The sequence below is a fragment of the Clytia hemisphaerica genome, unplaced genomic scaffold (genome assembly GCF_902728285.1).
Source record: "Clytia hemisphaerica strain Z4C2 unplaced genomic scaffold, Clytia hemisphaerica genome assembly, whole genome shotgun sequence".
NCBI classification, from domain to species: domain Eukaryota; kingdom Metazoa; phylum Cnidaria; class Hydrozoa; order Leptothecata; family Clytiidae; genus Clytia; species Clytia hemisphaerica.
The window spans coordinates 210,186-228,809 of record NW_027103372.1 but is presented as its reverse complement, the minus strand read 5'-3'; the positions used below and the strand labels follow the sequence as shown (position 1 = coordinate 228,809).

General features: G+C 45.3%; 36 non-coding genes across 36 annotated transcripts; all 36 read left to right on the top strand.

Moving 5' to 3' along the window:
* Positions 1-4,866: 4,866 nt before the first annotated feature.
* On the top strand, positions 4,867-4,949 carry Trnal-uaa (transfer RNA leucine (anticodon UAA)). The gene has a single exon. It is a non-coding gene; the product is annotated as a tRNA-Leu (tRNA).
* Positions 4,950-5,192: 243 nt separating this feature from the next.
* Positions 5,193-5,275, top strand: Trnal-uaa (transfer RNA leucine (anticodon UAA)). The gene has a single exon. It is a non-coding gene; the product is annotated as a tRNA-Leu (tRNA).
* Positions 5,276-5,517: 242 nt separating this feature from the next.
* Trnal-uaa (transfer RNA leucine (anticodon UAA)) lies at positions 5,518-5,600 on the top strand. Its single transcript has one exon. It is a non-coding gene; the product is annotated as a tRNA-Leu (tRNA).
* A 243-nt stretch (positions 5,601-5,843) lies between these two features.
* Trnal-uaa (transfer RNA leucine (anticodon UAA)) lies at positions 5,844-5,926 on the top strand. The gene has a single exon. It is a non-coding gene; the product is annotated as a tRNA-Leu (tRNA).
* A 243-nt stretch (positions 5,927-6,169) lies between these two features.
* Trnal-uaa (transfer RNA leucine (anticodon UAA)) lies at positions 6,170-6,252 on the top strand. Its single transcript has one exon. It is a non-coding gene; the product is annotated as a tRNA-Leu (tRNA).
* A 243-nt stretch (positions 6,253-6,495) lies between these two features.
* On the top strand, positions 6,496-6,578 carry Trnal-uaa (transfer RNA leucine (anticodon UAA)). The gene has a single exon. It is a non-coding gene; the product is annotated as a tRNA-Leu (tRNA).
* Positions 6,579-6,821: 243 nt separating this feature from the next.
* Trnal-uaa (transfer RNA leucine (anticodon UAA)) lies at positions 6,822-6,904 on the top strand. Its single transcript has one exon. It is a non-coding gene; the product is annotated as a tRNA-Leu (tRNA).
* Positions 6,905-7,147: 243 nt separating this feature from the next.
* On the top strand, positions 7,148-7,230 carry Trnal-uaa (transfer RNA leucine (anticodon UAA)). The gene has a single exon. It is a non-coding gene; the product is annotated as a tRNA-Leu (tRNA).
* Positions 7,231-7,473: 243 nt separating this feature from the next.
* Trnal-uaa (transfer RNA leucine (anticodon UAA)) lies at positions 7,474-7,556 on the top strand. Its single transcript has one exon. It is a non-coding gene; the product is annotated as a tRNA-Leu (tRNA).
* Positions 7,557-7,799: 243 nt separating this feature from the next.
* Trnal-uaa (transfer RNA leucine (anticodon UAA)) lies at positions 7,800-7,882 on the top strand. The gene has a single exon. It is a non-coding gene; the product is annotated as a tRNA-Leu (tRNA).
* A 243-nt stretch (positions 7,883-8,125) lies between these two features.
* On the top strand, positions 8,126-8,208 carry Trnal-uaa (transfer RNA leucine (anticodon UAA)). Its single transcript has one exon. It is a non-coding gene; the product is annotated as a tRNA-Leu (tRNA).
* Positions 8,209-8,451: 243 nt separating this feature from the next.
* On the top strand, positions 8,452-8,534 carry Trnal-uaa (transfer RNA leucine (anticodon UAA)). Its single transcript has one exon. It is a non-coding gene; the product is annotated as a tRNA-Leu (tRNA).
* A 243-nt stretch (positions 8,535-8,777) lies between these two features.
* Positions 8,778-8,860, top strand: Trnal-uaa (transfer RNA leucine (anticodon UAA)). Its single transcript has one exon. It is a non-coding gene; the product is annotated as a tRNA-Leu (tRNA).
* Positions 8,861-9,103: 243 nt separating this feature from the next.
* Trnal-uaa (transfer RNA leucine (anticodon UAA)) lies at positions 9,104-9,186 on the top strand. Its single transcript has one exon. It is a non-coding gene; the product is annotated as a tRNA-Leu (tRNA).
* Positions 9,187-9,429: 243 nt separating this feature from the next.
* Positions 9,430-9,512, top strand: Trnal-uaa (transfer RNA leucine (anticodon UAA)). The gene has a single exon. It is a non-coding gene; the product is annotated as a tRNA-Leu (tRNA).
* A 243-nt stretch (positions 9,513-9,755) lies between these two features.
* On the top strand, positions 9,756-9,838 carry Trnal-uaa (transfer RNA leucine (anticodon UAA)). The gene has a single exon. It is a non-coding gene; the product is annotated as a tRNA-Leu (tRNA).
* Positions 9,839-10,081: 243 nt separating this feature from the next.
* On the top strand, positions 10,082-10,164 carry Trnal-uaa (transfer RNA leucine (anticodon UAA)). Its single transcript has one exon. It is a non-coding gene; the product is annotated as a tRNA-Leu (tRNA).
* Positions 10,165-10,407: 243 nt separating this feature from the next.
* Trnal-uaa (transfer RNA leucine (anticodon UAA)) lies at positions 10,408-10,490 on the top strand. The gene has a single exon. It is a non-coding gene; the product is annotated as a tRNA-Leu (tRNA).
* Positions 10,491-10,733: 243 nt separating this feature from the next.
* Positions 10,734-10,816, top strand: Trnal-uaa (transfer RNA leucine (anticodon UAA)). Its single transcript has one exon. It is a non-coding gene; the product is annotated as a tRNA-Leu (tRNA).
* Positions 10,817-11,059: 243 nt separating this feature from the next.
* On the top strand, positions 11,060-11,142 carry Trnal-uaa (transfer RNA leucine (anticodon UAA)). The gene has a single exon. It is a non-coding gene; the product is annotated as a tRNA-Leu (tRNA).
* Positions 11,143-11,385: 243 nt separating this feature from the next.
* On the top strand, positions 11,386-11,468 carry Trnal-uaa (transfer RNA leucine (anticodon UAA)). The gene has a single exon. It is a non-coding gene; the product is annotated as a tRNA-Leu (tRNA).
* A 243-nt stretch (positions 11,469-11,711) lies between these two features.
* On the top strand, positions 11,712-11,794 carry Trnal-uaa (transfer RNA leucine (anticodon UAA)). The gene has a single exon. It is a non-coding gene; the product is annotated as a tRNA-Leu (tRNA).
* A 243-nt stretch (positions 11,795-12,037) lies between these two features.
* Trnal-uaa (transfer RNA leucine (anticodon UAA)) lies at positions 12,038-12,120 on the top strand. The gene has a single exon. It is a non-coding gene; the product is annotated as a tRNA-Leu (tRNA).
* Positions 12,121-12,363: 243 nt separating this feature from the next.
* Trnal-uaa (transfer RNA leucine (anticodon UAA)) lies at positions 12,364-12,446 on the top strand. Its single transcript has one exon. It is a non-coding gene; the product is annotated as a tRNA-Leu (tRNA).
* A 243-nt stretch (positions 12,447-12,689) lies between these two features.
* On the top strand, positions 12,690-12,772 carry Trnal-uaa (transfer RNA leucine (anticodon UAA)). Its single transcript has one exon. It is a non-coding gene; the product is annotated as a tRNA-Leu (tRNA).
* A 242-nt stretch (positions 12,773-13,014) lies between these two features.
* Positions 13,015-13,097, top strand: Trnal-uaa (transfer RNA leucine (anticodon UAA)). Its single transcript has one exon. It is a non-coding gene; the product is annotated as a tRNA-Leu (tRNA).
* Positions 13,098-13,340: 243 nt separating this feature from the next.
* Positions 13,341-13,423, top strand: Trnal-uaa (transfer RNA leucine (anticodon UAA)). Its single transcript has one exon. It is a non-coding gene; the product is annotated as a tRNA-Leu (tRNA).
* Positions 13,424-13,666: 243 nt separating this feature from the next.
* On the top strand, positions 13,667-13,749 carry Trnal-uaa (transfer RNA leucine (anticodon UAA)). The gene has a single exon. It is a non-coding gene; the product is annotated as a tRNA-Leu (tRNA).
* Positions 13,750-13,992: 243 nt separating this feature from the next.
* Positions 13,993-14,075, top strand: Trnal-uaa (transfer RNA leucine (anticodon UAA)). The gene has a single exon. It is a non-coding gene; the product is annotated as a tRNA-Leu (tRNA).
* A 243-nt stretch (positions 14,076-14,318) lies between these two features.
* Trnal-uaa (transfer RNA leucine (anticodon UAA)) lies at positions 14,319-14,401 on the top strand. Its single transcript has one exon. It is a non-coding gene; the product is annotated as a tRNA-Leu (tRNA).
* A 243-nt stretch (positions 14,402-14,644) lies between these two features.
* Positions 14,645-14,727, top strand: Trnal-uaa (transfer RNA leucine (anticodon UAA)). Its single transcript has one exon. It is a non-coding gene; the product is annotated as a tRNA-Leu (tRNA).
* A 243-nt stretch (positions 14,728-14,970) lies between these two features.
* On the top strand, positions 14,971-15,053 carry Trnal-uaa (transfer RNA leucine (anticodon UAA)). Its single transcript has one exon. It is a non-coding gene; the product is annotated as a tRNA-Leu (tRNA).
* Positions 15,054-15,296: 243 nt separating this feature from the next.
* Trnal-uaa (transfer RNA leucine (anticodon UAA)) lies at positions 15,297-15,379 on the top strand. Its single transcript has one exon. It is a non-coding gene; the product is annotated as a tRNA-Leu (tRNA).
* Positions 15,380-15,622: 243 nt separating this feature from the next.
* Trnal-uaa (transfer RNA leucine (anticodon UAA)) lies at positions 15,623-15,705 on the top strand. The gene has a single exon. It is a non-coding gene; the product is annotated as a tRNA-Leu (tRNA).
* A 243-nt stretch (positions 15,706-15,948) lies between these two features.
* On the top strand, positions 15,949-16,031 carry Trnal-uaa (transfer RNA leucine (anticodon UAA)). Its single transcript has one exon. It is a non-coding gene; the product is annotated as a tRNA-Leu (tRNA).
* Positions 16,032-16,274: 243 nt separating this feature from the next.
* Positions 16,275-16,357, top strand: Trnal-uaa (transfer RNA leucine (anticodon UAA)). Its single transcript has one exon. It is a non-coding gene; the product is annotated as a tRNA-Leu (tRNA).
* The last annotated feature ends 2,267 nt before the right edge of the window (positions 16,358-18,624 follow it).

Genomic DNA, 18,624 nt, shown 5'->3' with positions numbered 1-18,624 from the left:
GATTAGTCTATTAGACTATTATATTATCGACAGCGTCCTTTAAGCTTGACAAAGTTTAGAAGCATGTAAGAAACATTTAGGGCTCAAAAGGCCGATTTCTTAAGAAACATTGAGGCTGCTTGGTGAAACTAGTTTCTTAAAAAAAAAACGTAATTTTTCAGATTTTCAGAAGCTCCACAAAGGCGATGGTGCCTTGCTATTCAGGAAGGATGCTACATTTTACATAAAAAAATATTTTAAATTCTGAACAATGATTTTATAAATTAGTGTCAGAGTACTGCAGTATGGATTGCATCAGTTGATTGACGTGGCTATATTCACTTTCGCCCCAGGTGTTCTCTGCATTCATCTCATTTTCTCATCTCCTCGGGCCCAAGTTGTAGACTCTGTGGCTCTGTCTTGACTTAATTCCCGCTTTCACCATGATACCTTTTGTAAAATTTAATTTTAAATTAATTTCCCACCAGCTTTCAGATGTAAATATGGGACTTTTCTCGTGCTGATAAAAGGGGTATCATGCCTCCATCGAATGCAATTTAGTGGGACAATGCCTTTTCTTGCGTAATAGAAACTAAGAAATAAATTAATCACGATCTTTTTCATTACGTTAATACCAACAGATTATTTTCTTAAATGAGGTTTATATCTTAAAACATTGAAATGAAAATGAGACGTTTGGCTTGGTAGGCTAAACGCAGTGTTAGGATAGCAAAATGAGCGATTGAGCAGTGTTCTTAGGCCTGTAGTAGGGTTCAGAACGCCCAATGAACAAATTTGAGTCACCACGTTTGGCTTGGTAGGTTAAACGCGGTGATCATATAGCAAAATGAGCGATTGAGCGGTGTTCTTAGGCGTGTAGTAGGGGTCAGAAGGCCCAATAAACAAATTTGAGTCACCGCGTTTGGCTTGGTAGGCTAAACGCGGTGATCATATAGCAAAATGAGCAATTGAGCGGTGTTCTTAGGCGTGTAGTAGGGTTCAGAAGGCCCAATAAACAAATTTGAGTCACCGCGTTTGGCTTGGTAGGTTAAACACGGTGATCGGATAGCAAAATGAGCAATTGAGCGGTGTTCTTAGGCCTGTAGTAGGGGTCAGAAGGCCCAATAAACGAATTTGAGTCACCGCGTTTGGCTTGGTAGGTTAAACGCAGTGATCGGATAACAAAATGAGCGATTGACCGGTGTTCTTAGGCGTGTAGTAGGGCTCAGAACGCCCGATAAACAAATTTGAGTCACCGCGTTTGGCTTGGTAGGTTAAACGCGGTGATCGGATAGCAAAATGAGCGATTGAGCGGTGTTCTTAGGCGTGTAGTAGGGTTCAGAACGCCCGATAAACAAATTTGAGTCACTGCGTTTGGCTTGGTAGGTTAAACGCGGTGATCGGATAGCAAAATGAGCGATTGAGCGGTGTTCTTAGGCCTGTAGTAGGGGTCAGAAGGCCCAATAAACAAATTTGAGTCACCGCGTTTGGCTTGGTAGGCTAAACGCGGTGATCATATAGCAAAATGAGCAATTGAGCGGTGTTCTTAGGCGTGTAGTAGGGTTCAGAAGGCCCAATAAACAAATTTGAGTCACCGAATTTGGCTTGGTAGGCTAAACACGGTGATCGGATAGCAAAATGAGCAATTGAGCGGTGTTCTTAGGCCTGTAGTAGGGTTCAGAAGGCCCGATAAACAAATTTGAGTCACCGCGTTTGGCTTGGTAGGCTAAACGCGGTGATCGGATAACAAAATGAGCGATTGAGCGGTGTTCTTAGGCCTGTAGTAGGGGTCAGAAGGCCCGATAAACAAATTTGAGTCACCGCGTTTGGCTTGGTAGGCTAAAAGCGGAGTTAGGATAGCAAAATGAGCGATTGAGCAGTGTTCTTAGGTCTGTAGTAGGGGTCAGAAGGCCTGATAAACAAATTTGAGTCACCGCGTTTGGCTTGGTAGGCTAAACGCGGTGATCGGATAGCAAAATGAGAAATTGAGCAGTGTTCTTAGGCCTGTAGTAGGGGTCAGAAGGCCTGATAAACAAATTTGATTCACCGTGTTTGGCTTGGTAGGCTAAATGTGGTGATCGGATAGCAAAATGAGCGATTGAGCAGTGTTCTTAGGCCTGTAGTAGGGGTCAGAAGGCCTGATAAACAAATTTGACTCATCGCGTTTGGCTTGGTAGGCTAAACGCGGTGATCGGATAGCAAAATGAGAAATTGAGCAGTGTTCTTAGGCCTGTAGTAGGGGTCAGAAGGCCCGATAAACAAATTTGAGTCACCGCGTTTGGCTTGGTAGGTTAAACGCGGTGATCGGATAGCAAAATGAGCGATTGAGCAGTGTTCTTAGGCCTGTAGTAGGGGTCAGAAGGCCTGATAAACTAATTTGAGTCACCGCGTTGGCTTGGTAGGCTAAACGCGGTGATCGGATAGCAAAATGAGAAATTCAGCAGTGTTCTTAGGCCTGTAGTAGGGGTCAGAAGGCCCGATAAACAAATTTGAGTCACCGCGTTTGGCTTGGTAGGCTAAAAGCGGAGTTAGGATAGCAAAATGAGCGATTGAGCAGTGTTCTTAGGCCTGTAGTAGGGGTCAGAAGGCCCGATAAAGAAATTTGAGTCACTGCGTTTGGCTTGGTAGGCTAAACGCGGTGATCGGATAGCAAAATGAGAAATTGAGCGGTGTTCTTAGGCCTGTAGTAGGGGTAAAAAGGCCCGATAAACATATTTGAGTCAGCGCGTTTGGCTTGATAGGCTAAACGCGGTGATCGAATAGCAAAATGAGCGATTGGGCAGTGTTCTTAGGCCTGTAGTAGGGGTCAGAAGGCCTGATAAACAAATTTGAGTCACCGCGTTTGGCTTGGTAGGCTAAACGCGGTGATCGGATAGCAAAATGAGAAATTGAGCAGTGTTCTTAGGCCTGTAGTAGGGGTCAGAAGGCCGATAAACAAATTGATTCACCGTGTTTGACTTGGTAGGCTAAATGTGGTGATCGGATAGCAAAATGAGCGATTGAGCATGTTTCTAAGGCCTGTAGTAGGGGTCAGAAGGCCTGATAAACAAATTTGAGTCACCGCGTTTGGCTTGGCAGGCTAAACGCGGTGATCGGATAGCAAAATGAGCGATTGAGCAGTGTTTTTCTTAGGCCTGTAGTAGGGGTTCAGAAGGCCCGATAAACAATTTGAGTCCCGCGTTTGGCTTTGGTAGGCTAAACGCGGTGATCGGATAGCAAAATGAGCGATTGACCGGTGTTCTAAGGCCTGTAGTAGGGGTCAGAAGGCCTGATAAACAAATTTGAGTCACCGCGTTTGGCTTGGCAGGCTAAACGCGGTGATCGGATAGCAAAATGAGAAATTCAGCAGTGTTCTTAGGCATGTAGTAGGTCAGAAGGCCCGATAAACAAATTTGAGTCACCGCGTTTGGCTTGGTAGGCTAAAAGCGGAGTTAGGATAGCAAAATGAGCGATTGAGCAGTGTTCTTAGGCCTGTAGTAGGGGTCAGAAGGCCCGATAAAGAAATTTGAGTCACTGCGTTTGGCTTGGTAGGCTAAACGCGGTGATCGGATAGCAAAATGAGAAATTGAGCGGTGTTCTTAGGCCTGTAGTAGGGGTAAAAAGGCCCGATAAATATATTTGAGTCAGCGCGTTTGGCTTGGTAGGCTAAACGCGGTGATCGAATAGCAAAATGAGCGATTGGGCAGTGTTCTTAGGCCTGTAGTAGGGGTCAGAAGGCCTGATAAACAAATTTGAGTCACCGCGTTTGGCTTGGTAGGCCAAACGCGGTGATCGAATAGCAAAATGAGCGATTGGGCAGTGTTCTTAGGCCTATAATAGGGGTCAGAAGGCCCGATAAACAAACTTGAGTCAGCGCATTTGGCTTTGTAGGCTTAACGTGGTGATTGGATAGCAAAATGAGTGATTGAGTAGTGTTCTTAGGCCTGTAGTAGGGGTCAGAAGGCCCGATAAAGAAATTTGAGTCACTGCGTTTGGCTTGGTAGGCTAAACGCAGTGATCGGATAGCAAAATGAGAAATTGAGCAGTGTTCTTAGGCCTGTAGTAGGGGTCAGAAGGCCTGATAAAGAAATTTGAGTCACTGCGTTTGCCTTGGTAGGCTAAACAGAGTGATCGGATAGCAAAATGAGTGATTGAGCGGTGTTCTTAGGCCTGTAGTAGGGTTCAGAAGGCCCAATAAATAAATTGAGTCAATGCGTTTGCCTTGGTAGGCTAAACACGGTGATCGGATAGCAAAATGAGCGATTGAGCGGTGTTCTTGGGCCTGTAGTAGGGGTCAGAAGGCCCGATAAAGAAATTTGAGTCACTGCGTTTGGCTTGGTAGGCTAAACGCTGTGTTAGGATAGCAAAATGAGCGATTGAGCAGTGTTTTTAGGCCTGTAGTAGGGGTCAGAAGGCCTGATAAACAAATTTGAGTCACCGCGTTTGGCTCAATACGTTGATGGTGGTATGACCTAAGCAACCAATGGCTGGTTTGCTGCACTTTCAAATGACGTGTTCATCTTTCCAATCGTTTTCCAGCCGTCGATATAGTTGGCATGCCGTTTCTTGCACGGTGAAATTGTCAGGATGGCCGAGTGGTTAAGGCGTTGGACTTAAGTAACCAATGGACGAATGTCCGTGTGGGTTTGAACTCCACTTCTGACAGAAATTGGCCCCTCCTTCACCGTAAGGATAAACCTTATCAACTGACCATAAAAATTCAAAATGAAGCTTCGTTCGTTCCCTCTCCTACGCCATCTAGCAAAGGGACATCGTCAATACGTTGATGGTGGTATGACCTAAGCAACCAATGGCTGGTTTGCTGCACTTTCAAATGATGTGTTTATCTTTCCAATCGTTTTCCAGCCGTCGATATAGTTGGCATGTCGTTTCTTGCACGGTGAAATTGTCAGGATGGCCGAGTGGTTAAGGCGTTGGACTTAAGTTCCAATGGACGAATGTCCGCGTGGGTTCGAACCCCACTTCTGACAGAGATTGGCCCGTCCTTCGCCGTAAGGATAAACCTTATCAACTGCACATAAAAATTCAAAATGAAGCTTCGTTCGTTCCCTCTCCTACGCCATCTAGCAAAGGGACATCGTCAATACGTTGATGGTGGTATGACCTAAGCAACCAATGGCTGGTTTGCTGCACTTTCAAATGATGTGTTTATCTTTCCAATCGTTTTCCAGCCGTCGATATAGTTGGCATGTCGTTTCTTGCACGGTGAAATTGTCAGGATGGCCGAGTGGTTAAGGCGTTGGACTTAAGTTCCAATGGACGAATGTCCGCGTGGGTTCGAACCCCACTTCTGACAGAGATTGGTCCGTCTTCGCCGTAAGGATAAACCTTATCAACTGCACATAAAAATTCAAAATGAAGCTTCGTTCGTTCCCTCTCCTACGCCATCTAGCAAAGGGACATCGTCAATACGTTGATGGTGGTATGACCTAAGCAACCAATGGCTGGTTTGCTGCACTTTCAAATGATGTGTTTATCTTTCCAATCGTTTTCCAGCCGTCGATATAGTTGGCATGTCGTTTCTTGCACGGTGAAATTGTCAGGATGGCCGAGTGGTTAAGGCGTTGGACTTAAGTTCCAATGGACGAATGTCCGCGTGGGTTCGAACCCCACTTCTGACAGAGATTGGCCCGTCCTTCGCCGTAAGGATAAACCTTATCAACTGCACATAAAAATTCAAAATGAAGCTTCGTTCGTTCCCTCTCCTACGCCATCTAGCAAAGGGACATCGTCAATACGTTGATGGTGGTATGACCTAAGCAACCAATGGCTGGTTTGCTGCACTTTCAAATGATGTGTTTATCTTTCCAATCGTTTTCCAGCCGTCGATATAGTTGGCATGTCGTTTCTTGCACGGTGAAATTGTCAGGATGGCCGAGTGGTTAAGGCGTTGGACTTAAGTTCCAATGGACGAATGTCCGCGTGGGTTCGAACCCCACTTCTGACAGAGATTGGCCCGTCCTTCGCCGTAAGGATAAACCTTATCAACTGCACATAAAAATTCAAAATGAAGCTTCGTTCGTTCCCTCTCCTACGCCATCTAGCAAAGGGACATCGTCAATACGTTGATGGTGGTATGACCTAAGCAACCAATGGCTGGTTTGCTGCACTTTCAAATGATGTGTTTATCTTTCCAATCGTTTTCCAGCCGTCGATATAGTTGGCATGTCGTTTCTTGCACGGTGAAATTGTCAGGATGGCCGAGTGGTTAAGGCGTTGGACTTAAGTTCCAATGGACGAATGTCCGCGTGGGTTCGAACCCCACTTCTGACAGAGATTGGTCCGTCCTTCGCCGTAAGGATAAACCTTATCAACTGCACATAAAAATTCAAAATGAAGCTTCGTTCGTTCCCTCTCCTACGCCATCTAGCAAAGGGACATCGTCAATACGTTGATGGTGGTATGACCTAAGCAACCAATGGCTGGTTTGCTGCACTTTCAAATGATGTGTTTATCTTTCCAATCGTTTTCCAGCCGTCGATATAGTTGGCATGTCGTTTCTTGCACGGTGAAATTGTCAGGATGGCCGAGTGGTTAAGGCGTTGGACTTAAGTTCCAATGGACGAATGTCCGCGTGGGTTCGAACCCCACTTCTGACAGAGATTGGTCCGTCCTTCGCCGTAAGGATAAACCTTATCAACTGCACATAAAAATTCAAAATGAAGCTTCGTTCGTTCCCTCTCCTACGCCATCTAGCAAAGGGACATCGTCAATACGTTGATGGTGGTATGACCTAAGCAACCAATGGCTGGTTTGCTGCACTTTCAAATGATGTGTTTATCTTTCCAATCGTTTTCCAGCCGTCGATATAGTTGGCATGTCGTTTCTTGCACGGTGAAATTGTCAGGATGGCCGAGTGGTTAAGGCGTTGGACTTAAGTTCCAATGGACGAATGTCCGCGTGGGTTCGAACCCCACTTCTGACAGAGATTGGTCCGTCCTTCGCCGTAAGGATAAACCTTATCAACTGCACATAAAAATTCAAAATGAAGCTTCGTTCGTTCCCTCTCCTACGCCATCTAGCAAAGGGACATCGTCAATACGTTGATGGTGGTATGACCTAAGCAACCAATGGCTGGTTTGCTGCACTTTCAAATGATGTGTTTATCTTTCCAATCGTTTTCCAGCCGTCGATATAGTTGGCATGTCGTTTCTTGCACGGTGAAATTGTCAGGATGGCCGAGTGGTTAAGGCGTTGGACTTAAGTTCCAATGGACGAATGTCCGCGTGGGTTCGAACCCCACTTCTGACAGAGATTGGTCCGTCCTTCGCCGTAAGGATAAACCTTATCAACTGCACATAAAAATTCAAAATGAAGCTTCGTTCGTTCCCTCTCCTACGCCATCTAGCAAAGGGACATCGTCAATACGTTGATGGTGGTATGACCTAAGCAACCAATGGCTGGTTTGCTGCACTTTCAAATGATGTGTTTATCTTTCCAATCGTTTTCCAGCCGTCGATATAGTTGGCATGTCGTTTCTTGCACGGTGAAATTGTCAGGATGGCCGAGTGGTTAAGGCGTTGGACTTAAGTTCCAATGGACGAATGTCCGCGTGGGTTCGAACCCCACTTCTGACAGAGATTGGTCCGTCCTTCGCCGTAAGGATAAACCTTATCAACTGCACATAAAAATTCAAAATGAAGCTTCGTTCGTTCCCTCTCCTACGCCATCTAGCAAAGGGACATCGTCAATACGTTGATGGTGGTATGACCTAAGCAACCAATGGCTGGTTTGCTGCACTTTCAAATGATGTGTTTATCTTTCCAATCGTTTTCCAGCCGTCGATATAGTTGGCATGTCGTTTCTTGCACGGTGAAATTGTCAGGATGGCCGAGTGGTTAAGGCGTTGGACTTAAGTTCCAATGGACGAATGTCCGCGTGGGTTCGAACCCCACTTCTGACAGAGATTGGTCCGTCCTTCGCCGTAAGGATAAACCTTATCAACTGCACATAAAAATTCAAAATGAAGCTTCGTTCGTTCCCTCTCCTACGCCATCTAGCAAAGGGACATCGTCAATACGTTGATGGTGGTATGACCTAAGCAACCAATGGCTGGTTTGCTGCACTTTCAAATGATGTGTTTATCTTTCCAATCGTTTTCCAGCCGTCGATATAGTTGGCATGTCGTTTCTTGCACGGTGAAATTGTCAGGATGGCCGAGTGGTTAAGGCGTTGGACTTAAGTTCCAATGGACGAATGTCCGCGTGGGTTCGAACCCCACTTCTGACAGAGATTGGTCCGTCCTTCGCCGTAAGGATAAACCTTATCAACTGCACATAAAAATTCAAAATGAAGCTTCGTTCGTTCCCTCTCCTACGCCATCTAGCAAAGGGACATCGTCAATACGTTGATGGTGGTATGACCTAAGCAACCAATGGCTGGTTTGCTGCACTTTCAAATGATGTGTTTATCTTTCCAATCGTTTTCCAGCCGTCGATATAGTTGGCATGTCGTTTCTTGCACGGTGAAATTGTCAGGATGGCCGAGTGGTTAAGGCGTTGGACTTAAGTTCCAATGGACGAATGTCCGCGTGGGTTCGAACCCCACTTCTGACAGAGATTGGTCCGTCCTTCGCCGTAAGGATAAACCTTATCAACTGCACATAAAAATTCAAAATGAAGCTTCGTTCGTTCCCTCTCCTACGCCATCTAGCAAAGGGACATCGTCAATACGTTGATGGTGGTATGACCTAAGCAACCAATGGCTGGTTTGCTGCACTTTCAAATGATGTGTTTATCTTTCCAATCGTTTTCCAGCCGTCGATATAGTTGGCATGTCGTTTCTTGCACGGTGAAATTGTCAGGATGGCCGAGTGGTTAAGGCGTTGGACTTAAGTTCCAATGGACGAATGTCCGCGTGGGTTCGAACCCCACTTCTGACAGAGATTGGTCCGTCCTTCGCCGTAAGGATAAACCTTATCAACTGCACATAAAAATTCAAAATGAAGCTTCGTTCGTTCCCTCTCCTACGCCATCTAGCAAAGGGACATCGTCAATACGTTGATGGTGGTATGACCTAAGCAACCAATGGCTGGTTTGCTGCACTTTCAAATGATGTGTTTATCTTTCCAATCGTTTTCCAGCCGTCGATATAGTTGGCATGTCGTTTCTTGCACGGTGAAATTGTCAGGATGGCCGAGTGGTTAAGGCGTTGGACTTAAGTTCCAATGGACGAATGTCCGCGTGGGTTCGAACCCCACTTCTGACAGAGATTGGTCCGTCCTTCGCCGTAAGGATAAACCTTATCAACTGCACATAAAAATTCAAAATGAAGCTTCGTTCGTTCCCTCTCCTACGCCATCTAGCAAAGGGACATCGTCAATACGTTGATGGTGGTATGACCTAAGCAACCAATGGCTGGTTTGCTGCACTTTCAAATGATGTGTTTATCTTTCCAATCGTTTTCCAGCCGTCGATATAGTTGGCATGTCGTTTCTTGCACGGTGAAATTGTCAGGATGGCCGAGTGGTTAAGGCGTTGGACTTAAGTTCCAATGGACGAATGTCCGCGTGGGTTCGAACCCCACTTCTGACAGAGATTGGTCCGTCCTTCGCCGTAAGGATAAACCTTATCAACTGCACATAAAAATTCAAAATGAAGCTTCGTTCGTTCCCTCTCCTACGCCATCTAGCAAAGGGACATCGTCAATACGTTGATGGTGGTATGACCTAAGCAACCAATGGCTGGTTTGCTGCACTTTCAAATGATGTGTTTATCTTTCCAATCGTTTTCCAGCCGTCGATATAGTTGGCATGTCGTTTCTTGCACGGTGAAATTGTCAGGATGGCCGAGTGGTTAAGGCGTTGGACTTAAGTTCCAATGGACGAATGTCCGCGTGGGTTCGAACCCCACTTCTGACAGAGATTGGTCCGTCCTTCGCCGTAAGGATAAACCTTATCAACTGCACATAAAAATTCAAAATGAAGCTTCGTTCGTTCCCTCTCCTACGCCATCTAGCAAAGGGACATCGTCAATACGTTGATGGTGGTATGACCTAAGCAACCAATGGCTGGTTTGCTGCACTTTCAAATGATGTGTTTATCTTTCCAATCGTTTTCCAGCCGTCGATATAGTTGGCATGTCGTTTCTTGCACGGTGAAATTGTCAGGATGGCCGAGTGGTTAAGGCGTTGGACTTAAGTTCCAATGGACGAATGTCCGCGTGGGTTCGAACCCCACTTCTGACAGAGATTGGTCCGTCCTTCGCCGTAAGGATAAACCTTATCAACTGCACATAAAAATTCAAAATGAAGCTTCGTTCGTTCCCTCTCCTACGCCATCTAGCAAAGGGACATCGTCAATACGTTGATGGTGGTATGACCTAAGCAACCAATGGCTGGTTTGCTGCACTTTCAAATGATGTGTTTATCTTTCCAATCGTTTTCCAGCCGTCGATATAGTTGGCATGTCGTTTCTTGCACGGTGAAATTGTCAGGATGGCCGAGTGGTTAAGGCGTTGGACTTAAGTTCCAATGGACGAATGTCCGCGTGGGTTCGAACCCCACTTCTGACAGAGATTGGTCCGTCCTTCGCCGTAAGGATAAACCTTATCAACTGCACATAAAAATTCAAAATGAAGCTTCGTTCGTTCCCTCTCCTACGCCATCTAGCAAAGGGACATCGTCAATACGTTGATGGTGGTATGACCTAAGCAACCAATGGCTGGTTTGCTGCACTTTCAAATGATGTGTTTATCTTTCCAATCGTTTTCCAGCCGTCGATATAGTTGGCATGTCGTTTCTTGCACGGTGAAATTGTCAGGATGGCCGAGTGGTTAAGGCGTTGGACTTAAGTTCCAATGGACGAATGTCCGCGTGGGTTCGAACCCCACTTCTGACAGAGATTGGTCCGTCCTTCGCCGTAAGGATAAACCTTATCAACTGCACATAAAAATTCAAAATGAAGCTTCGTTCGTTCCCTCTCCTACGCCATCTAGCAAAGGGACATCGTCAATACGTTGATGGTGGTATGACCTAAGCAACCAATGGCTGGTTTGCTGCACTTTCAAATGATGTGTTTATCTTTCCAATCGTTTTCCAGCCGTCGATATAGTTGGCATGTCGTTTCTTGCACGGTGAAATTGTCAGGATGGCCGAGTGGTTAAGGCGTTGGACTTAAGTTCCAATGGACGAATGTCCGCGTGGGTTCGAACCCCACTTCTGACAGAGATTGGTCCGTCCTTCGCCGTAAGGATAAACCTTATCAACTGCACATAAAAATTCAAAATGAAGCTTCGTTCGTTCCCTCTCCTACGCCATCTAGCAAAGGGACATCGTCAATACGTTGATGGTGGTATGACCTAAGCAACCAATGGCTGGTTTGCTGCACTTTCAAATGATGTGTTTATCTTTCCAATCGTTTTCCAGCCGTCGATATAGTTGGCATGTCGTTTCTTGCACGGTGAAATTGTCAGGATGGCCGAGTGGTTAAGGCGTTGGACTTAAGTTCCAATGGACGAATGTCCGCGTGGGTTCGAACCCCACTTCTGACAGAGATTGGTCCGTCCTTCGCCGTAAGGATAAACCTTATCAACTGCACATAAAAATTCAAAATGAAGCTTCGTTCGTTCCCTCTCCTACGCCATCTAGCAAAGGGACATCGTCAATACGTTGATGGTGGTATGACCTAAGCAACCAATGGCTGGTTTGCTGCACTTTCAAATGATGTGTTTATCTTTCCAATCGTTTTCCAGCCGTCGATATAGTTGGCATGTCGTTTCTTGCACGGTGAAATTGTCAGGATGGCCGAGTGGTTAAGGCGTTGGACTTAAGTTCCAATGGACGAATGTCCGCGTGGGTTCGAACCCCACTTCTGACAGAGATTGGTCCGTCCTTCGCCGTAAGGATAAACCTTATCAACTGCACATAAAAATTCAAAATGAAGCTTCGTTCGTTCCCTCTCCTACGCCATCTAGCAAAGGGACATCGTCAATACGTTGATGGTGGTATGACCTAAGCAACCAATGGCTGGTTTGCTGCACTTTCAAATGATGTGTTTATCTTTCCAATCGTTTTCCAGCCGTCGATATAGTTGGCATGTCGTTTCTTGCACGGTGAAATTGTCAGGATGGCCGAGTGGTTAAGGCGTTGGACTTAAGTTCCAATGGACGAATGTCCGCGTGGGTTCGAACCCCACTTCTGACAGAGATTGGTCCGTCCTTCGCCGTAAGGATAAACCTTATCAACTGCACATAAAAATTCAAAATGAAGCTTCGTTCGTTCCCTCTCCTACGCCATCTAGCAAAGGGACATCGTCAATACGTTGATGGTGGTATGACCTAAGCAACCAATGGCTGGTTTGCTGCACTTTCAAATGATGTGTTTATCTTTCCAATCGTTTTCCAGCCGTCGATATAGTTGGCATGTCGTTTCTTGCACGGTGAAATTGTCAGGATGGCCGAGTGGTTAAGGCGTTGGACTTAAGTTCCAATGGACGAATGTCCGCGTGGGTTCGAACCCCACTTCTGACAGAGATTGGTCCGTCCTTCGCCGTAAGGATAAACCTTATCAACTGCACATAAAAATTCAAAATGAAGCTTCGTTCGTTCCCTCTCCTACGCCATCTAGCAAAGGGACATCGTCAATACGTTGATGGTGGTATGACCTAAGCAACCAATGGCTGGTTTGCTGCACTTTCAAATGATGTGTTTATCTTTCCAATCGTTTTCCAGCCGTCGATATAGTTGGCATGTCGTTTCTTGCACGGTGAAATTGTCAGGATGGCCGAGTGGTTAAGGCGTTGGACTTAAGTTCCAATGGACGAATGTCCGCGTGGGTTCGAACCCCACTTCTGACAGAGATTGGCCGTCCTTCGCCGTAAGGATAAACCTTATCAACTGCACATAAAAATTCAAAATGAAGCTTCGTTCGTTCCCTCTCCTACGCCATCTAGCAAAGGGACATCGTCAATACGTTGATGGTGGTATGACCTAAGCAACCAATGGCTGGTTTGCTGCACTTTCAAATGATGTGTTTATCTTTCCAATCGTTTTCCAGCCGTCGATATAGTTGGCATGTCGTTTCTTGCACGGTGAAATTGTCAGGATGGCCGAGTGGTTAAGGCGTTGGACTTAAGTTCCAATGGACGAATGTCCGCGTGGGTTCGAACCCCACTTCTGACAGAGATTGGCCCGTCCTTCGCCGTAAGGATAAACCTTATCAACTGCACATAAAAATTCAAAATGAAGCTTCGTTCGTTCCCTCTCCTACGCCATCTAGCAAAGGGACATCGTCAATACGTTGATGGTGGTATGACCTAAGCAACCAATGGCTGGTTTGCTGCACTTTCAAATGATGTGTTTATCTTTCCAATCGTTTTCCAGCCGTCGATATAGTTGGCATGTCGTTTCTTGCACGGTGAAATTGTCAGGATGGCCGAGTGGTTAAGGCGTTGGACTTAAGTTCCAATGGACGAATGTCCGCGTGGGTTCGAACCCCACTTCTGACAGAGATTGGTCCGTCCTTCGCCGTAAGGATAAACCTTATCAACTGCACATAAAAATTCAAAATGAAGCTTCGTTCGTTCCCTCTCCTACGCCATCTAGCAAAGGGACATCGTCAATACGTTGATGGTGGTATGACCTAAGCAACCAATGGCTGGTTTGCTGCACTTTCAAATGATGTGTTTATCTTTCCAATCGTTTTCCAGCCGTCGATATAGTTGGCATGTCGTTTCTTGCACGGTGAAATTGTCAGGATGGCCGAGTGGTTAAGGCGTTGGACTTAAGTTCCAATGGACGAATGTCCGCGTGGGTTCGAACCCCACTTCTGACAGAGATTGGCCCGTCCTTCGCCGTAAGGATAAACCTTATCAACTGCACATAAAAATTCAAAATGAAGCTTCGTTCGTTCCCTCTCCTACGCCATCTAGCAAAGGGACATCGTCAATACGTTGATGGTGGTATGACCTAAGCAACCAATGGCTGGTTTGCTGCACTTTCAAATGATGTGTTTATCTTTCCAATCGTTTTCCAGCCGTCGATATAGTTGGCATGTCGTTTCTTGCACGGTGAAATTGTCAGGATGGCCGAGTGGTTAAGGCGTTGGACTTAAGTTCCAATGGACGAATGTCCGCGTGGGTTCGAACCCCACTTCTGACAGAGATTGGTCCGTCCTTCGCCGTAAGGATAAACCTTATCAACTGCACATAAAAATTCAAAATGAAGCTTCGTTCGTTCCCTCTCCTACGCCATCTAGCAAAGGGACATCGTCAATACGTTGATGGTGGTATGACCTAAGCAACCAATGGCTGGTTTGCTGCACTTTCAAATGATGTGTTTATCTTTCCAATCGTTTTCCAGCCGTCGATATAGTTGGCATGTCGTTTCTTGCACGGTGAAATTGTCAGGATGGCCGAGTGGTTAAGGCGTTGGACTTAAGTTCCAATGGACGAATGTCCGCGTGGGTTCGAACCCCACTTCTGACAGAGATTGGTCCGTCCTTCGCCGTAAGGATAAACCTTATCAACTGCACATAAAAATTCAAAATGAAGCTTCGTTCGTTCCCTCTCCTACGCCATCTAGCAAAGGGACATCGTCAATACGTTGATGGTGGTATGACCTAAGCAACCAATGGCTGGTTTGCTGCACTTTCAAATGATGTGTTTATCTTTCCAATCGTTTTCCAGCCGTCGATATAGTTGGCATGTCGTTTCTTGCACGGTGAAATTGTCAGGATGGCCGAGTGGTTAAGGCGTTGGACTTAAGTTCCAATGGACGAATGTCCGCGTGGGTTCGAACCCCACTTCTGACAGAGATTGGTCCGTCCTTCGCCGTAAGGATAAACCTTATCAACTGCACATAAAAATTCAAAATGAAGCTTCGTTCGTTCCCTCTCCTACGCCATCTAGCAAAGGGACATCGTCAATACGTTGATGGTGGTATGACCTAAGCAACCAATGGCTGGTTTGCTGCACTTTCAAATGATGTGTTTATCTTTCCAATCGTTTTCCAGCCGTCGATATAGTTGGCATGTCGTTTCTTGCACGGTGAAATTGTCAGGATGGCCGAGTGGTTAAGGCGTTGGACTTAAGTTCCAATGGACGAATGTCCGCGTGGGTTCGAACCCCACTTCTGACAGAGATTGGTCCGTCCTTCGCCGTAAGGATAAACCTTATCAACTGCACATAAAAATTCAAAATGAAGCTTCGTTCGTTCCCTCTCCTACGCCATCTAGCAAAGGGACATCGTCAATACGTTGATGGTGGTATGACCTAAGCAACCAATGGCTGGTTTGCTGCACTTTCAAATGATGTGTTTATCTTTCCAATCGTTTTCCAGCCGTCGATATAGTTGGCATGTCGTTTCTTGCACGGTGAAATTGTCAGGATGGCCGAGTGGTTAAGGCGTTGGACTTAAGTTCCAATGGACGAATGTCCGCGTGGGTTCGAACCCCACTTCTGACAGAGATTGGTCCGTCCTTCGCCGTAAGGATAAACCTTATCAACTGCACATAAAAATTCAAAATGAAGCTTCGTTCGTTCCCTCTCCTACGCCATCTAGCAAAGGGACATCGTCAATACGTTGATGGTGGTATGACCTAAGCAACCAATGGCTGGTTTGCTGCACTTTCAAATGATGTGTTTATCTTTCCAATCGTTTTCCAGCCGTCGATATAGTTGGCATGTCGTTTCTTGCACGGTGAAATTGTCAGGATGGCCGAGTGGTTAAGGCGTTGGACTTAAGTTCCAATGGACGAATGTCCGCGTGGGTTCGAACCCCACTTCTGACAGAGATTGGTCCGTCCTTCGCCGTAAGGATAAACCTTATCAACTGCACATAAAAATTCAAAATGAAGCTTCGTTCGTTCCCTCTCCTACGCCATCTAGCAAAGGGACATCGTCAATACGTTGATGGTGGTATGACCTAAGCAACCAATGGCTGGTTTGCTGCACTTTCAAATGATGTGTTTATCTTTCCAATCGTTTTCCAGCCGTCGATATAGTTGGCATGTCGTTTCTTGCACGGTGAAATTGTCAGGATGGCCGAGTGGTTAAGGCGTTGGACTTAAGTTCCAATGGACGAATGTCCGCGTGGGTTCGAACCCCACTTCTGACAGAGATTGGTCCGTCTTTCGCCGTAAGGATAAACCTTATCAACTGCACATAAAAATTCAAAATGAAGCTTCGTTCGTTCCCTCTCCTACGCCATCTAGCAAAGGGACATCGTCAATACGTTGATGGTGGTATGACCTAAGCAACCAATGGCTGGTTTGCTGCACTTTCAAATGATGTGTTTATCTTTCCAATCGTTTTCCAGCCGTCGATATAGTTGGCATGTCGTTTCTTGCACGGTGAAATTGTCAGGATGGCCGAGTGGTTAAGGCGTTGGACTTAAGTTCCAATGGACGAATGTCCGCGTGGGTTCGAACCCCACTTCTGACAGAGATTGGTCCGTCCTTCGCCGTAAGGATAAACCTTATCAACTGCACATAAAAATTCAAAATGAAGCTTCGTTCGTTCCCTCTCCTACGCCATCTAGCAAAGGGACATCGTCAATACGTTGATGGTGGTATGACCTAAGCAACCAATGGCTGGTTTGCTGCACTTTCAAATGATGTGTTTATCTTTCCAATCGTTTTCCAGCCGTCGATATTGTTGGCATGTCGTTTCTTGCACGGTGAAATTGTCAGGATGGCCGAGTGGTTAAGGCGTTGGACTTAAGTTCTGTTATGTTCAGAAATAAGAGTAAAAGCATGTGCTTTCATGACGCCATCTTGGACTATTCTAGCTCCTTCGATATACTATATACAATCCTATACGCGTACGCTACTAAATATAATACAGTTCGCGTACATAACAAATAGACATAACATCTCTCCCCCACTACAAATAGCAAGTAGATAGAGGTCAAAAATAAAGTTAAAGCTTAAGCTAAACATTTCAATATCTCCCCTAATTGGAAAAAGTTCATAAATCATAAATCATAACAGCTTCAACAAATGTCAACATTTTGAAGTTCGTAAATTGTTCTGTAAAATATCAAAACACTTCAAGTTTTTTTTTTTTTAATGTTCATGTAAGTTCGTAATTAGATAGCCACTTTGGAGCTTGTTTTACACGTTGTGGTCTTGGAATAAAAAGAGGTTCTGGGTCATTGTCCTCTTCATTGTATGGGATTGTTGCATCAGATGATGTTGAGTCGTTAACTGCAACATTCTCGTTTTCGTTGGGACTTTCTGCTGTCGGTTGAACATCAACTGTACCGGAAAAGTAGTCATCATCAGAGGAACTACAACTGTTACTAGTAGTTGTTTTGGATTTAAGATGAGTTTGCAATACTGGACGTTTGTATTGCTTCGATTGGTTGGCTGAGCGCATGATTTGCTTTGCGCCTTGCTGAATTATTAAACTGTTGCCTTTAACTTTAACAACGGTTCCTGGATTAGTGTTCCATTTAGGTGTGGTTTTATTTCTCTTGCTAGTAACATTCGTTGTGAGAACTTCATTCCCAACTTTAAATTCGTGCGGCTTTGCTTTGTGTTTGAGGTCATAGTGATGTCTGACAAGAATCTTTTTGTTTTGATCCCGTTGACAGACCAATTTGCTGGATGCGGACGGTTTTGATTTCTTGTTGTTTGGGATTTTGTCGCGAATTACTCGTCCAAACATAAGCTCTGCTGGAGTTTTGCCGGTTGTGGCATGTGGCGTGGTGCGGTAGGACAGGAGGAAGTTATCAAGTGCTTGTCTCCAGTTCTGTCCTTCTGCGATTGATGCTTGAATCGTTTTCTTAAGGTTTCGGTTGAATCGTTCAACTTCCCCGTTGGCCATCGGATGATAGGGTGTGACTTTGCGATGCTTAACATTGAATTCCTTCAATAGTTTCCGAAATTCAGTGTGTTTCCGAAATTGAGGACCGTTGTCGGTAACAATACAATCCGGTGCACCATATCTACAAAACAATTTTCTTAATTTCGTAGCAATGGACTTTGACGAAACGTTGTGAAGTAATTCCACTTCTGGGTATTTTGAATAATAATCTACACAAACGAGAAGGTTTTCACCTGTTGGGAACGGTCCAACAAGATCACATCCGAGCAATAACCACGATTCATCTGGAATTTTTGTTGTTGCCAGCGGAGTTGGTTTGGGTAGCGGTCCAACTACTTGGCATCCATGGCATGATTTGATAAATTCTTCAACATCAGGACCCATTCCTGGCCACCATGTCTTAACACGCAATCTTTGCTTGGTACGGACGATACCCTGGTGGCCCTCGTGAGCGATTTGAATGATGTGTTGCCTTAACGATTTTGGAATGAAGATTCTGTCATTGAACATGACAACGTTGTTGACAATGGAGAAACTGTGACGCATAGTGAAGTACTGGCATTTTGGTGACATTTTATCGTTAGTGATGAAATCTATGATACTCTTGATGTCTGGGTCCTTGTGTTGCTCGTGAGCAATGGTTTCAGCTGAAACAGATTGTGGTAAGGTATGTTCATACACATAATTAACAAAATCCTCTGTCACATTACGTTTAACAGTTATATGTTTATCATGATTAGACCGGGATAAATAATCAGCTCCATTGAATTTTCCCGGCTGATATACCATTTTGAAATTGTATGGCATGGCTTTGATAACAAGATTCTCAATGCGGGGTGTGATTGATTTCATTGGGGATGAGAAATGGGTACCAGTGGTTT